The sequence below is a fragment of the Oryza glaberrima genome, chromosome 9, assembly GCF_000147395.1.
Source record: "Oryza glaberrima chromosome 9, OglaRS2, whole genome shotgun sequence".
In the NCBI taxonomy this organism is placed as follows: Eukaryota; Viridiplantae; Streptophyta; class Magnoliopsida; order Poales; family Poaceae; genus Oryza; species Oryza glaberrima.
This window is the reverse complement of record NC_068334.1, coordinates 5,599,515-5,613,836: the sequence shown is the minus strand read 5'-3', so window position 1 is coordinate 5,613,836 and position 14,322 is coordinate 5,599,515. Positions and strand designations below refer to the sequence as shown.

Here is a 14,322-nt window from a genome sequence, read left to right as displayed (position 1 = left end):
CTGGGAATTACCAATTTCATTATCTAAAATAGTTAGAGAAAACATATGCATTGAGTTTAATGTACTGACTAATTAATCATACTCCATTATATCTTGAAAAGTTAATCATACTCATGCGTGCTGAAAGTAGTAGCTAGGGAATACTCGGATAAGTACTATAAATTTGGCACTCTGTGAAGTCACAAAGGTAATTAAAATGTGACAAACAGAGCACATCTAAGATATGAGTACATGACATAAATTCTCAAAAAAAAAAATAATACATGACTTAAACCACCAATTAAATTGGATAGAAAACAGCTAACAATACTAGCAATAGTAAAAAATAGTTGGACTGCACACTTGTTTTTTATCTATATCAACGACTATTCCTAGATGCCAAATTTAAGTGTAAACAGCTGGCACCGGGATTTAAACCTAAGATGAATTAAATTCGGATAGATAGCAGATTAACAGGTGATAACATAACACTAGTTATAATAGTTTGACTGACGGGGCATGTCCAGCATCCGAATCCCGACCATCCAGGTGTTTCAAGGTCGCTGACACGAGGAATGACCAGTAGGCCCCCATTCCTGGCCACACCCGTAGCAGAACTCCAGCCCGCACCTGCAGGTGATGTGCGAGCAGCCTTCGTACCTGAAGTTAAATTTGAATTTAAGCGACATATCATATACTACCTTCGTCTCAAAATAAGTGCAGTTATTAAAATCCGTGTTCAATGTTTGACCGTCCGTCTTATTTAAAAAATTAATAAAAAATTTTAAAAAAATTAGTCACATATAAAGTACCATAATCATAAAAAATTTTCAAATAAGATGAACGGTCAAACGTTAAAGATGAATAGTGCAAAACTGCACTTATTTTAGGACGGAGATAGTATTAACCTATGCTATTGATATTTTTAAAATATTTTATAACGATCAGAATGACATGCGGATAAAGTTTAAAATAGTTTCCCGCCTTCGTACCTGTCCACGAAGAACTTGCACCGCGGGCACCGCCGCCACCTGCTCCCCTTGGCCATCTCCACCACCGCCAGGTCCCCCTCCCCCTGTCCCCCACCGCCAGCTCCCCGTACTCGCCGCAGCTCACACCTCCGTGCCACGCCACGCCGCACCGCTCGCAGAACCGCCTCCGGCACGCCGGGCACTCCGTCGGCTGGCCGTCGCTGTCGCTGCCCCGCTTGTCGGCGATGATCTCTGCGCAGTCCGTGAACGGGCAGTACACGTGGCGGCCTCCGAGCACCATGGCCCGGCACAGCGCGGCGCACCACCTCTCGAAGTTGTCCTCTGGGAGGATGGGTTGGCAGAGCTCCGGGTCGACCGCGCTGGCGCAGCCATCCTCGGTGCAGTAGACGCCGCCGCCGGAGTGGAGCTTAGCGGCGATGTGGCCGGCGAGGCAGGCGGCACAGAAGGCGTGCGCGCAGCCGTGGCTGCCGCGGTGCACGTCGGACGCCGGCACGTCGTCCATGCAGATCTTGCAGAAGAGGAACGACGTGGTGGTGGCTGACGGTGCCATAGCTGACGAGGAGCAGGAGCACTTGACGACGCTGGCGACTAAGCCTGCCAATGGATCAAAACCCGCACCATTCCCAGTCCAAACCACGACAACCAGTTAAAGTAGCCTAAACCAATCCAGTCCACAAATCAACTTATAGAACCCAAACCAATCCAACCCATTTTCTACCTTAGTCCAAACCAAACCAATCCATTCCCCTCATATGGATTCAATCCACCTTTCCGAACCACTCAAACCCATTTCAATCCATTGACCACCAACAAGGATGCTGACCTCGACGAACCAATCGTCTTCCTCGCGCAGCGTAGGCTAATCCATGGCGCCACAATTACCTCCAAGCAGAACTCCATGGCGCCATCGTCACCGATGGTCCTACACAAGGGAGAGAGGGAGGTGGAACGTTGCCGCCGGTAGGGGGGAAGGGGAGCGGCGCCGCCGGTGGGGAGGGAGAGGGGCAGCGGCGGAGGGGGATAGGGGCAGCCGGTGGGGAGGGAGAGGTGGAGCGGCGTAGGGGGAAAGGCGCAGCCGATGCAGTAGTTTGAGAGAGAGAGGAGGGGAAATGATTTAGGGTTAGGGTTAGGGCTGCCGACTTTTTATATATATGTCCGGGTCAATCATGACCATTGATCAGATCGGACGGCTGCGTATTCTCCTATATCAGGCTGCCGTTCCCGAGCCGCCACACAATTGGGTCACATGTACGCTCCGCACGGATAAGTTCAGTTTTGGTCCCTCAAGTTGTCCTCGAAACTTACTTAGGTTCTAATCAGTTTATTTTTCAAAGCAACTGATTTAATTTTTTTAAAATTTACATAAAATTGTTTGGCACTATTTTAAGCCATTTAAAATTGCTATGAAATTATGATCAATTATTTAATCACTCAGTAGATTAGATTGTTTCATGTCAAAATAATTATTATTTCCTTAAATATTAAATTATTTCTAAAATTCGAACATATTCCACTAGAAAATGCGTGTTTCTTTGCCATTGCAGATGTCTTTTACCTTTTACCTTTTGTAAAAGTAAAAAAACTAAAAACATATAATAATAATAGAGTGTAATGAAACGTTTAACCCCTCTTACTAGATCCCGTTGCAAAGCACGGGCATATTTGTTAGTACATAGTATATATACTTATTTTTTGTCTAAAATTCTTGGGTATACATCTGAATACTCTTGAATTACTAGTGGGCCCGCCCCTGTCTCCTAGGGAATATAGAGATTACGAATCCCTGTTAACCTGTTTACAGTGAGAATTATCTTCACGTTTGCACAATAGTGGAGATCTGGAAGTTAGAAGGTATGCAACCCAATTTATCAACAAACTTCTATTGGAGATTTCCGATATTTGTAAGAACAACCTTCTGAATAAAATTCATGTCTTACTTTACTTGCACTGTCCGTCCATTCCTGCTTATATAAGCAATTACTCCCTCCGTTTCAAAATGTTTGATACCGTTGACTTTTTAGCACATGTTGACCGCTCATCTTATTAAAAAATTGTGAAATATGTAAAACTATATGTGTACATGAAAGTATATTTAACAATGAATCAAATGATATGAAGAGGATAAATAATTACTTAAATTTTTTAAATAAGACGAATGGTCAAACACGTATTAAAAAGTCAACGGTGTCAAATATTTTGAAACGGAGGGAGTACATTATTGTGAGCTTTTGTCTGTGTAGATCTGGCATACTTTCTACTACAGAAATTGAGCGGATCAATGATGGAATTGCATTCTACTACAAAGTGATTTGTGTCCATGCCAGATCCTAACAGGGGACAAACATGGCTTTTGAAGGCCACGGCGACTGGAGATTGATGATAAAGTAGCGGTCAGTGGAATTCCTATTCTCCATAGCCAATTAGCCTCCCATTTCAAGATCACTCTATGTTTGATGCGCCCTCTAATATTATCTCAGGATTGTTTGAACTATCGATAGTTGAGATGAGTGCTCGTGCCATCATTAATTTTTTTTTGTGTCAACAGTTTTGCTTGTCCCAGGTTTGCCATGTACTTAAAATTTAGTGTTACTGTGAAATTTGCAGCTGTGACTATTTGCAAGATCATGCAGTTTTAGTAACAACCTATATAAACTCTGTTTCATCTGCATTTCATCTGTATTTTCTCTCTCATTATGATGTCCATGATATTTGTTTCAGATTACAAGAAATTTAGGGATATTGTATACGAGTTTTATTAAGTCTCCTCTACTATTGGGCTGGTACCTGTTGAACCAACTATTCCCCTTACGTAACACACTAAAGGTCCACGACACTAGATTATTGGAAAAAAATATCTATAACAAAATGCTTCTGTTTTAAAGTTGTAGTTGTATATATATTATTGCTTTTGCATTGTTTTTCTTTTTTGATTTAGTACAAAAATATTAATTTCATTAATACCGAGCATAATATTCATGAATATCTCGTTGACAATTTTCTGCAGAATATTCTTGATTTATTTGTTACTCGTTTCTGCCTGTCCACTTGTATGGGGATGATATGGAGTGGCAATGTTGTGTTTAGCCCCAAGTTCTTGCAAAAAGCTTCGGAAGTCTTATCAATGAAGTGAGACCCTCTGTCACTTATCACCATCCGCGGAGTTCTAAAACGAGGGAAGATAATCTCGTGGAACATCCAGCGGGCGTGCTTGCCATCTGCGACCCTACCCACTTAGACACGTAGTCAATGGCCACCAGGATATACTCGCAGTCATAGGACTTTGGGAAAGGTCCCATGAAGTCGATGCCCCATACATCAAATAGCTCGACTTGAAGGTTGTATGTCAGTGGCATCCCATCCCAAGCAGTGATCCCTCCATGCTTCTAGCACCTTGGGTATCTCCGAATGAATTATTTTGTGTCATCATACATTGTTGGCCAAAAGAATCCACTCTGCCAGATCTTTGCTTGTGTCCTGAATGCTCTATAGTAACCTTCATATGGGGCAGCACGACACTTCTCAATGATCTTCATGCCTTCGTCTACCGGAACGCATATCCGTAGTAGACCGTCTGAACAGACTCTGTAAAGGTAAAGTGCATCCCACAAGTACGTGCGGCTCTTGTAGATCAACCTCTTCTTATTTTCTCCCGGTGGCACATGCCAGCGACCATGAAGTTGACGATGGTTGCATACCAGGGGTTAGAGTATGACTTTTAACAGCATGTCGTCTTGCAGATAGTCATTTATCGGTAGCTCCTACATGTTAGTTATTTGCATACGTGACAAATGATCTGCAACAAAATTCTCCACTCCCTTTTTGTCCTAAATTTCTATGTCAAATTCTTGGAGTAGAAGAATCCACCTAATTAGCCGAGGTTTTGCATCTTTTTTAGTGAGCAGGTATTTTAGTGCAGCATGGCTATAGTGTATACTATTACCTTAGCTCCCACTAAATACGACCTGAACTTATCAATGGCAAACAATACAACTAGGAGCTCTTTTCAGTTGTAGCATAATTAAGCTGAGCTCCAGTCAAAGTTTTACTAGCATATGCGATAGCATGGTGTTTTCTATCCTTAGTTTGCCCAAGGACAGCTCCTAGTACAAAATCACTAGCATCGCATATGATTTCAAACGGCAGCGACCAATCAGAGGGTCGGATGATTGGTGCTGAGATGAGTGATTCCTTGAGGATTTTAAAGGATTTTAGACACTCATCATCAAAGTCAAACGAAGCACCCTTAGCTAGCAAGGCATTTAGGGGTCTAGTGATTTTGGAGAAATCCTTTATGCAGCGCATATAGAACCCCGCAAGCTACGGACTCCCTCGACATTGACAGGAGGTGGGAGTTGTCGAATTACTTTGATTTTTGCTCTGTCTACCTCAACTCCCCTTTTCGGAGATTAGATGTCACAAGACTATTCCTTCATGAACCATGAAGTGGCACTTTTCCCAATTCAGTACCAAGTCTTTTTCTTGACATCTTTGTAAGACCATATCTAAGTTCTCTAGACAATGATCAAAAGTTTTAACATAGACTGAAAAATCGTCCATGAGGACTTTCATGATATCCTCAATCATGTCGGATAAAATAACAATCATGCATCTTTGAAATGACGCAGGTGCATTGCACAACCCAAATGACATTCTTCAGTATACATATGTTCAGTATGGGCACGTGACTGTGGTCTTACTTTGATCATCGGGATGGATGGGGATTTGGTGATAAACAGAATACCTATCAAGGAAACAAAAGAAAGAATGGTTCACCAATAGCTCGAGCATTTCATCAATAAAAGGCAGCGGGAAGTGATCTTTCTTAATAGTTTTGCTGAGTTTTCTATAGTTAATACATATCCTCCATCCCATGATGGTTCGCTGTGGAATCAACTCATTGTTCGAGTTTTCAACAACCTTCATTCCTCCCTTCTTAGGCACTACTTGGACAGGGCTAACCCACTCACTATATGACACGGGATAGATAATCTCGGCATGTTAGAGTTTCAAGACTTCCTTTTTAATGACCTCCCTCATGGCATTATTTAGCCTCCTCTTAGGTTCCCTAGATGGTGTGCAAGACGGGTCTAAGGGAATGCGATGAGTGCAAAGAGTCGGACTGATGCCTTTTAAATCTTGGAGGGAATAGCCAAAAGCAGCACGATGCTTTTCTAAAATGGCGATAAGTCAGGTCGTCTCCCTCTCAGAGAGTTTGTCACTTATAATGACTGGAGACTTCGTATCACCGTTCAGAAAAGCATAGTGCATGCCTGAAGGTAAGGGCTTTAGCCCAATTGGGATTCGTTATGGCTGATCTGATTTTGGCAGATCAATCGTTTCTCCACGTTCATCTTCCTCTTTATTGAATTCTTCGATCGATTCATCGAGAGTAGACTCTAGGGGCTCGAATAGGGAAATGGCCAGCACTTCCTTAATTGGCTCGAGAATAGGAAGAGGCTCCATTAAACAATTGGTCGATTGCAACACAGGGACGGAGCTGATGATTATTTCTATTTTCAAGTTGAGGACACCAGTTTCGGGTACATCTATGAGTTTCTCTATGGGATGACCTATGAGTACGTCGAAATCAGAGATTTCGAATACATGAAAATCTAAGATAGCCTTAACGTTGTTGTGCCGTGTGGGCACTCCAGAGATAATCACTAAACCTTCGGTCGCAGAGTTTGTGGAAATTTAGAAGGTTTAGATGGTTAGTTCTAATGGTCTGTCCCCTAAGCAATCAAATGCAAAGCTTACAGACATAACAGTGGCACCAATAGAGGGATTATAGAGAGCACGGACCAAATTCCCTCCAATAAGACACGTAACGGTTGAGGAGGGGCAACGGATCTGAATTGCTTCAGAGGAGAGCTCTCCTTCCCTCAACCATTCGTTACTCATGATGGTGGTCAATTTCTTCACCGTCTCTTTAAGCATAGCTTTATTGAGAGGTTCATCGTAATTGTCCTTGGTCGGTGGTCTCTTCTCGCAGGTATAATTCAAGGTGCTCCCATAATCTTCGAAAAGATCTTCCTCGAATTGGAATGGAATTTCTGGAGGATGAATTTCTTCTTCCTCTGGCTCCTGTGACTGGAATGAGGATTCGGCAGTTGAGTCGGGTTCCGACTCCACGTGTAGAGGTTCCTCATGGATAATCACGACCTCCGGGATGACTTCGCTTCAGCAGAAAGAATCATTTTCTAAGATGAGATCTAGGAGTTCTCTTTCTTCAGCGGTTGTCTTGTGTGCAAACGATCCTCTGGCGGAAATATAGAGATATGAAGTAGATTACTTGTCTAACCCATACCAAAAATGTTGTAACAACACATGCTCGGGTAGAGACAAGTCTGGGCTAGACTGAGTTAACTGTGAGAACCTAGCCCAGGCTGTTCCGAGAGATTCCTTCTCGTTTTGTCGGAAATAAAGGATGTCTAATCGAAGATTAATTACACGGGTTAATGGAAAGAAAGTAAGACAAAATGTGCACTTTAGCTCCTCCTATTCACCATGGAATTTCTTGACTGACAGAGTGTACCATTGCTTCGCTTTATCTCTATGAGAAAAATAAAACAATTTCCACTTTAGAGTTTCATGTGCCATGCCTATAATGGATAGACATGAACACACTAGCTCAAAGTCCCGAAGATGGAGGTATGGGTTTTCACTAATACCACCAGAGAAGGTTTGCTCTCGAATGATGGGCTATAAAGCCAGGACTGATTTTGTAGCCATCCGATAGGATTGGTTTTGAAGAACAGGATGGCTTATAAAGATCAGCCCCAGTGCGGGGCGAAGCCTCAACGGCCGGCGGGGTGGCAACCAGGACAGCGCGGCCAGTGGCAATCGTGAGTACGGGTGAGGCTCGGGCCGGCGCCGTGTGTGGCAGTCGGTGGCCGGTGGTATAACTCCGTGAGTCGGCATTAGCCGGCGACTCGCAGTCGGTAGTGACGGAATCCAACAAAAACCACAAAAACGGAATCGAAAGGATGCAAGGAATTTGATTTTGCAATTCAATCTACAAGATGCAAAGCGGATTCTTGAGTTTCTTACCCTTCTTCTTCCTCGGTCTCCGATAGAACGTTGCGCTAATAACGTATTATGCAACCCTTGTGCTACATCTATAGTCTAGAGGGGTTGCATAATGTCTACAAAAGTAGAGACACAATATATAGGGGCGAGTCACTCTTCTCATTCATTGTTTCATTCTCCTGAACCACAAGTGTATCAAATGAGTAGCAATTAGTGTGGTAGGTTTAGGTGTGGGACCAATTAATGTATACATGGTAACTTTCCATACTTCATATATGGAAGGTTTCCTAACAGCAATGACGGTACGCTGCTGCATGCTAAACCAAGTCACAAATGAGGAGATTAGAGGGAAGGCAATGCGAGTAGAGTATTATGCAAGCAATGAAGAAAAAACTGGAAGTGACCTGGAGCTTGTGCGTAGTTTGAGTTCTGCTTTTGCTGTAGTCTCTAATTTGTAGCTGCTACGCAGTTCGACTTCTGGAGCTTGTGATAGCATCACTGACACTGAGCAGGCTGTTTCTTTTTCTTCGTTTTCTCTTTACCTTTCATGCTGGATGTAATGAACCTTGATGTGTTTGTACTAATGGAAATGGGAGAGGCTACATCTCTCTTCTTAAAAAAGTAGTATAGTGAGCTAGTGACAAGTTCATATTATATTGTGTTTAGTTCCCTTTAAACTTTCAACTTTTTCATCACATCAAATGTTTGAACACATGTATGAAGCATTAAATGTGGATGAAAAAACTAATTGTACAGTTTGCATGTAAATTGTGATATGAATCTTTTGAGCTTAATTAGGCCATGATTTGAACATAGTGCTACAGTAAACATTTGCTAATGATGGATTAATAGGCTTAATAGATTCGTCTCGCAGTTTACAGGCGGAATCTGTAATTTATTTTGTTATTAGTCTAAGTTTAATACTTCAAATGTGTGTCCGTATACGTCAATTTTTTTTTTGCCAAAACAACTAAACATGGTCTCAATAAGAATGTTACAAACTGAGTCGCAACACTTCGTAACTGCAATGTCAACTTGAGGATATTCAGATGGTTCCCTTGCATCCTTTCGAAAAATTACTCGGATGGTGAGATCGAAAAGTTATTCAAATGGTTCATGGCATTCTTTAGGAAAAAAACTTACGGATGGTTCACTGCATCCAAAGAAAAAAAATATTCAGATGGTTCACTGCATCGTCCTAAGAAATACATATGGCAGATGGCTAGGGCTTTTGAGCCCCATGCCTAAGAGCATCTCTAACAGCCTCTCTAAACCGGACTCTCCAAACACCCATATACCCAACTCTCCATTTAATTTGGCTAGTCAAACTAGTTGTTCACTGGGACCCACATACCAGCCTCTTTCTTCTCCTTCCTCCTCTTTCTTCCCATCTTCCTCTTCTCTTGCTTTGTCCATCACTGATCGAGCTCCTGCCCAGCGAGTCGTGCCTTCGCCTGCGCCGCATTCGCCGCGGCATCCTTCTCATCACCCGCCTCCTGGCGTCGTTTCGGCGGCTGAACAACCCGTACGACACGGCGATCCCGAGACCAGCAGGTGGAGCAGCTCCTACACCTTGGCAAGAAACGCCTCCCCGCGGCCGCTGCCATCACCCCCCGCCGCCGGCGCTTGCAACGATGGCACGAGAGGGAGCAGCAGCACGCACGCGGCGATGGCACGAGAGGCCAGGAGCAGCACGCACCATGCGTTGGAGATGTATCTAGATTACTAGAGATGGTATCTCATCTCATCTATTCTCTTTCTTTTTTTTTTCTTCTCCTCTACTCTCACAGGCAACTAGGCAAGTGTGTAATTTGAGATGGTGAGAGAGGCTTGAGGAAAATGGTTAGGGCGCAGGGCCATTACAGAGCAGGGCGCCGTCGGCCGGAGACAGCTCGAGGATGGCCGCCGAGTACTGCGCCAGTGACTGGGGCCGACACGCACACATTGTAGCCGTCGGAAGAGAGGCCATCGGCGCCGGCAAGGTCGCAGAGGCGCACGCGGCCGAGGGACGCGAGGATGTTTGCTTCTGCGTCATCCATCCGGGGAGCTCAGGGTCAGGGGAACCATCCAATCACCGCTGAAAAAGCCAAGATTCGTTCGCCGGGAAGATGCGACCGCGGCTGGATGGCTGGGGGCAGAGGCGGCGGCGGATGTGGCCGTGGACGAAGGCAGGGATGCTGACGACGGCAGGCACGGGCGGAGATGGGGACGATGACGGTGTGTGTTCCAGCGGCGCCGGTCGGAGAGGGAGGATGGGTGTGAGAGAGGAGAGAGATGGTGGGTCCTACATTTGGCAAGTCTGTTTGGATGGCCAAATTTGGCCAGTTGGGAGAGGAGTTTGGTCAGTCATTTAACTTGACCATCTGAGTAGAGAGTCTGTTGGAGTGCTATTTTCTGTTGAAGTTGTCAAAATTTAACTTGGAGAGTTTGATAGAGAGGCTGTTGGAGATGCTCTAAGGGCAACCATAATATATAGGAAAAGTAGTCATTATAGGTCTATATTCTGGTTCACCATTGTGAGAGTGGTCTATATAGTAGTCCTTATGTTAAGCTACCCATATGCATAAGACCTACCTTTAGAGAAAAAATAACAATAATTTCTCTCTCATTTCCTCTTTCCCCCTCTCACGGATGTTGATTAAGTGGGACCCAGACTAATGTCTCATCTTCCATATACATTGTACTCCCTCCATGCCATACTATAAGGGAATTTGGAGGGATGTGACACTTCCTATTAGTAGTTCTAGGAAGTGTTATATCCCTCCGAAATCTCTTATATTATGGAACGGAGATAGTATAATTTTATCTAATATCTGGACCCACCTTATGACCCAAGAAGGTATTATAAATTGATGGTGCTCTAACTTCATAATCCCCATTTTAATCTTAAAAAATGGAGTAAATTTCACTTTGGGCCAGGTTTAATAGCCAAAGTTTCAATATGGACCATTCCTAGGCCCATATTTTCACATAACACCGGGCAATATTACCTTCCATTGCACTTTGTACCAGGTTACACTGATTTGGGCCGCCATGTCATCTTCAGCCCAATCCACGTGAGCAGCGGCTGGTGGACTCAGTTCACGGAAGAATTCTGTGGAGCCGCCGAGACACGATGCGTGGAAAACTCTGTAAAACAGAAGGCGTGAAAAACTATGGTTACGGCAAGAGGAACCGCGCAGGAAGTCACGCGGGAGGGCATGAAGCCGACGCCGAGGGTTCCAGCGCCGCGCAGCCGGCAGCGCCGCCACCCACTCAGCAGACGGCAGCCCTCCCTCCCCCAGGCTGTAGCACTGCCCTGATTTAGATTTGGTCGGCCTAATCAGGATTTTGCCACCGCTGCTCAGTGTGGTGTGGCCGCTCGGCTGCTCTCCTCTAATCAGGATTTGGCCATCTGTTGTAGCCATCAAGCAGCAGTGGCTCCATCATTCTTGATTCTTGCACGGATTATAAAGGTAATCTACTTTAATCTTCTTCTCTCCTGTGTGTTGGTCCCAGAAGGAGCACATTTCAAAGTTCAATTAGTGCACTTTGTATGCGATGCAATACTAATTAGGATTATTACATAAATTGCACACACTACATAGATGCACTAATAATAGAGCTTCTGCAATTATGTACTGAATGAATTAGTTTAGTTTCTGAATGTGTGTGCATTTGCACAAGTAAGGTTGCAACCAACTATGTTGTAAGATGTAGCGGTTAGTTTTGGCACTGAAAACAAACAAAGGAGGGCAGGTATATACCTGATGATGAGATATGAGATGAGGCCTTGTACAGTGAATTATTGCCACAACATAGCAAAGATTGTACTTGGGACAATTTCTCCTTGCATTGACTTCTTGTCTCTAGTGGTACTTACTACAAAATAAAACAACTTAAGTGACTGGTATCTTAATTGGCTAGTAAACTACTTATAAATTAAAATAAACTAATCATTTAAACATTTTTTTCCTAAAACATAATTTCCAATGTTATATTGGTTTAAATGAAGTTGTATTATATATGTTAGCTTCTCCTATGATTTACTTGAACAATTATTGCAAAAAACATTTATATATATACATATGTTGGTGATATAGGATGGCTGGTGAGTATTGGACACTCCGAGTTTTCAAACATGACCGTGGACCAAACACTGATATTTTGGAGAAAAAGATAGAGAGACTATGGATGGCAACGGGGACATCCCCGTCGGATTATAGTACCCCGTCCCCGCCCCCGGACAGGTAGAAATCGCCCATCCCCCGCCCCCGCCCCCGCCCTCGGGGCTACTTTTTCACCGTCCCCGCCCCCGTACGGGGTTCCGAGGGCCAACGGGTCCCTAACCCGAGAAGAATAAACACAAAATTGGGGGCAGAAATAACATAAGAAAACAACATTCAAAGTGAACAAACAAATCTCCGATAATGGATCCATACGCAACAATAGATTTGGTAATACATATGGATGCACAGAGATATCAATTGGAAGTTGATCGATTCCATTCCCACAAGCACAAACAGATGAAATCAATCAACACAAAAGTAGCTGGATTGAAATTTGAACATGCTGCAGCTTCCAGAAAAAAAGAAGAGAACATGCTGCAACTGAGGCGTTTGGGCTTGGGGCAGTGCTTGCTGGCGAGGACGGCAACGTCGAGCTGGATGCCTGGCCCTGCTTGGGAGCGACGGCGGCCTCCTCACGGAAGACCGGCGTGGATGCCGGCGGCGTGGCGGGGAGGCCAAGGCACCGAGTTCGCGTCGGCTGGCCTGTGCCGGCTGCTTGTGTGGATACTCACCTGTGGTGCCGACTGCCGAGAGCGCTCATCAAGACGTAAGAATGACCTAGGGTTTGTTCTGAATATTTATATGCACCCATGAGATGGGCCACTCGTTGGGCTTTATTTCCTATATGGGTTGTGTGCATGTCACCTGTGAAATAGGGGGATGTGGTATACTCGGGGCCCCATGGGTATGCGGGGACGGGGACATGCTGACCGTTCCCAAACCCGCTCCACCCGATGGGGGTCTTTTTCAGCCATTTAGAGCCCCATGGGGGCTAATTTAGCCTCATCTACACCCCCTAATGGATGATTTCCCCACCGGGTATCAGGGTTCGGGGCCCCATTGCCATCCCTAAGAGAGAGATAATATATGCTACTCCAACTTGATCAGGCTACTGGAAACACAGGGTTATGAAGCAAGTGATGACTTATTTTTCACAAGTAGCGACACATACTGTTGTGGCACTTTGACCAAGATTGAAGGTGAAACACATGTGAAGGACATGATCATGGACAAGAGCAAGATGGATGATTTACACTTGTTCAAGGCAATTCAGAGAACACCCTTTTCTCCTCTAAAAATTGATAATGTTGAGGTCATTGCAGGGTCATCTCAGCAGGAAGATAACATTGATTACAACCCTGAAATGATAGGCGTGGTGGACGACCAACATAGCATTTCAAGTGGTGACACAGATCATGAACAAGAAAAGGTCGATTATGTTGAGAAACTAAATAAGATGAAGAGGTAGAGGGAAGATCCAATGACCCATTGTGAGGGTGACACTGATATTGATGATTTGTATACCCCTGAGGACGCTGATGTAGATTTGGGTGTTGCAGACATGGACGATATGTCATGTGAGCTGTCTGATCCACCTAGTGAGAATGGTGGATTGAGCACACTTGAATGTGATACAGACGAAGAAAACAAACCACTACCAGGGAAAAGGAGGAGAGGAAAAGGAATTCAAGTTCAGAGGACTTATTTTGACGAGAGCAATATGATGGACACAAGCCAATTGTGCACGGGCATGTGTTTCACCGACGCAGAACAATTTAGAAAGGCTTTGAAGTCGTACCACATTGTAAAAGGGAGGGATTATAAGTACACAAGGAATAAAGCTGATAGGATAAAAGTGAAGTGTAGTCAAGATAAGGTTAAGTGTGATTTCTTCACAAGTTGGGAGCGAGAAAACATTCATGGTTAGAGAGATGATTGCTCCCCACACATGTCCAAGTCATAGAAACTGCACCCGAGTTGACAGCACATGGCTAAGCGAAAGATATGAGGATGACTTTCGGAGTGATCCAAATTGGAAGGTTGAAGCTTTCATGGCCAGATGTCTAAGGGAAATAGGCACAAACATATCAAAAAGTGAGGCTTATAGAGCAAGGAGAAAAGCTACATAGAAGGTTCTGGGCAATAAAGAAAAGCAATACAAGAGGATTAGAGACTATTTGCAAACATTAACTGACACCAACCCAGGCACTACAGCAATGGTGACAACCATCAATAGAGATGCTTTAGGATTAGCACCAAGATTTAGTGGACTA

At 44.2% G+C, this 14,322-nt stretch overlaps 1 pseudogene; it reads right to left on the bottom strand.

The window, feature by feature from the left end:
- Positions 1 to 533: 533 nt before the first annotated feature.
- LOC127784704 (E3 ubiquitin-protein ligase RSL1-like) lies at positions 534 to 4,324 on the bottom strand (annotated as a pseudogene).
- Between the last annotated feature and the right edge of the window lie 9,998 nt (positions 4,325 to 14,322).